Genomic DNA, 2,988 nt, shown 5'->3' with positions numbered 1-2,988 from the left:
GGAGTGGAAAGAAAGAATCAGAAAGGTTCTCTGTGCTGTGCTTGGAATCTGATGAGGAACAATTGATTTGAAGCAAAGTAATTGATCACAGAGCACCAAGTGATTATAAAGTGGAATGAAATGTCATTGTTTTTTCTTTTCTATCTAAATTGTGAGCATGAAAACTTAGGTGATCAAAGATTTTTTCCCCTTGTTCTTTTATTGTGAACACGGCTTGACTTTCCATAGTGATAATCACTCAAATGTCAGTGTGTTAAACAGTTACTGTGTTACTCCAGTAACTTTTTACTAAATCCATTGAAATTAGCCAATTCCTTAACTGTTAGAAATTGGTACATCTTCTTTGCTGTGTATCTTGCACTAGAGAGTATAGCAAGAAGCTCTCTAATGGTGAATATAAATATTTCACACTGCTTGATACTACTGAATCACAGGTTGATAATCTTGTCTCTGTTTATGGCTGAAAAGTACATCAGTAAATTCTTGCAGTAGAACCATGGAAATGCAGGCATCCCTGTAAACCATTTAAATCTGAAGTGGGAAACTGATCATTTTTCTTAATGAAGTGCAGAAAACATGGGGCTGAACTAGCTCATTTGGCTTTCTTAAAATTGCAGCGATGACCTCAAGGTTAGTGTATATTGCATAGTTCTAAAAGTGCCAGAGCCTACAGAACCATATTTTAAAGTCTCATCTGAAGGCTGTCATATATCAGTACCTCACGTATTTGGACATTTGCTCAGTAGTACTTAGAAGGAAGAGTGCCTCCCTTAACTGAATTCCTAATATACGATTTTGAAGACTGAATGTTTCACGTAACTATTGTGAACAAAATGTGCTTGACCTCAATTAATGCTGGTTCTGGAGATTTAACAATCTAATGCACAAAGTGTCATGACTACAGTTAAACAGTAATATGGCTCTAAAAAGAACAGTGTGTGATGAGTTCTCTCATATCATCGACCTCAGGCAATCTATTTTCTCTTGTATGGATATTTCCTCAGCTGTCTTTGAGTATGATCATTAGACTTGTTATGTGACGATTTTTTAATTTTTCAGATGTGCTTTCATTTTTCGTGCCCTCTGCTAATTCTGTATTTCTGGACTGTAGTAGAGTTAATTAAAAATAGTAACATTATTTCCACTCTGTATCTTGATGTTGCTTCACTTTGGAATCAGTAGGCTGATAATCTTCTCTCTATGTATTTTATATCAATGCAGGTGTACAAATAATTAGACATAGTTACAGTTTTATATAACCACATTTCAAACAGAGGGCTCATGTGGGAGAATTGGTCTGTAAGCATGTCCTAGTTGCTGAAATTTTAAAGGGAAGACATGCTCTTTATGTTTTGTTAGACCGATAGAAATATATATTTTATTAGTACTTAATAGTTGCAGATTAAAAAAATCAATTAAATATGTAATTTGAATTGATTTTATTTTCCTTTTTATTGTGATAATTTTAATGAAATCCTCTTAAAAATAAAGAGAATCATCAGAATGCTGGAAGTACATACCAAGATCCTTTGAATCCTAGTAATATATCCTGCCAGAATCTATAGTACTATATTTTCCATTCTCCCTCCAGCCAACCCATTCAACATAAGTATTTAATACAGCAGATAGCTGAGTCTGCTAGTTTTATGTTGCTGTCTTGTTCTTAAAGTACCAATAGCCATGTGTGTATATTGCTTAGGATTAGGTAACTGTCCTCTCAATGCTAATCCAAGCAAGTACAGTATATTTTCAGGAATGGACTATGTCAGGACAGATCTGGGATGCTTTTTCATGTCCAACTTTCAATTAATTTTGTGCAAGTGTATGAAAAATGTATGCCTTCTCCTTTTTTGGTAGGATCATCTTTACGGCTGTGTCCAGTCAAGCAGGGGTGTATGCTTGCAGCAGCACAAATTTGTGCCACTGCTTTGTGCTGCAGCACATGCCCCTGCATCTGAGCTTTGTTGTGGGACATGTCCCTCTGTGGGCAAAATGCCCATGCCAGGCTCTTCCTGTCTCCGAGCCAGGTGCCATGTGCTGCAGGGGGAGAGAGGCTAGCTGGGTACAGGGCGCCTTAGTGTGGGGCTGTTCGGCAGGCATTCCCTCACTGAGGCACCCTGTGCCCCAGCTAACTGGGGAGCAGCATGTGGAGACAGGGGAGCAGGCAGCCCAGTCTCCATGTGCTGTTGAGCCCCTGAGCTGAGGCACACCGTGTCCCAGCCAACTGAGGAATAGCCCAAGGCTGCCTGCTCCCCCATCTCAAGGCACACTGCACCCCAGCCAGCTGCTTCACAACTGGCTGGGGTGCAGCGTGCCTCAGTGCAGAGGCTCTGCAGTGTGCAGGGATAGCAGAGCAGGCAGCCCTCAGTTTTCCTGTTTCCACATTTGTCCATCCTATTTTTGCCTGCTTTGTGCCACGTTTTTGCCAGGATTTTTTTTTTTTTTTGCTACTAGGTGGTAGCAAATTTTGCTTCCGCGCTGCAAATTAGCAGCACTTGTGTATGGTTTACTGTGCAATGCGTGTGGTGTGTGATAGCACAGACTGCACTTATCTGCAGGTGTGGATGCAAACTATGAGTTTAATAATGGATCTTATTCTTTGTACCAGTAACTGGGTAGTATCATTTAAAAATGAATGTTCTTTGCCCAGATCTTACCTGTATTGACAAGCATTGCATACTTAACGGAGATAATCTATTCGCATGCAAGGCTTGAGAATTAATATAGTAACATTGTATGTGTTGACATGCTAGCATACTCTCCTTAAATCCTTTTATAATATAAAGGGGAAAATAGCAAATTAGCATTGGTAGTTTTAGTTCCAGGAAGCTAAGGTCTTGCATAAGTTGGGTATTAATAATGGTGTGTCAGGTGGTCAAGAGTCCTTAGTCATGTTTGTAATTGTGACCTGACCCAACTCCAACGGAAGTGAACGGAAAGGTTCTCATTGATTTTAACTGAGGTTAGATTGGAATTTTAATGAAGATC

The 2,988-nt window shown here is 39.5% G+C and overlaps 1 protein-coding gene across 4 annotated transcripts in view; it reads left to right on the top strand.

The window, feature by feature from the left end:
- Positions 1-2,988, top strand: part of ADGRB3 (adhesion G protein-coupled receptor B3) — a 941,101-nt gene that overhangs the window by 165,827 nt on the left and 772,286 nt on the right. The window lies entirely within an intron of this gene.

Source organism: Gavialis gangeticus, unplaced genomic scaffold (assembly GCF_001723915.1).
Source record: "Gavialis gangeticus isolate Ggan-Ray unplaced genomic scaffold, GavGan_comp1, whole genome shotgun sequence".
Classification (NCBI taxonomy): Eukaryota; Metazoa; Chordata; order Crocodylia; family Gavialidae; genus Gavialis; species Gavialis gangeticus.
Note: the sequence above shows the minus strand (reverse complement) of the source record. Positions and strands in the feature narration are given on the sequence as shown.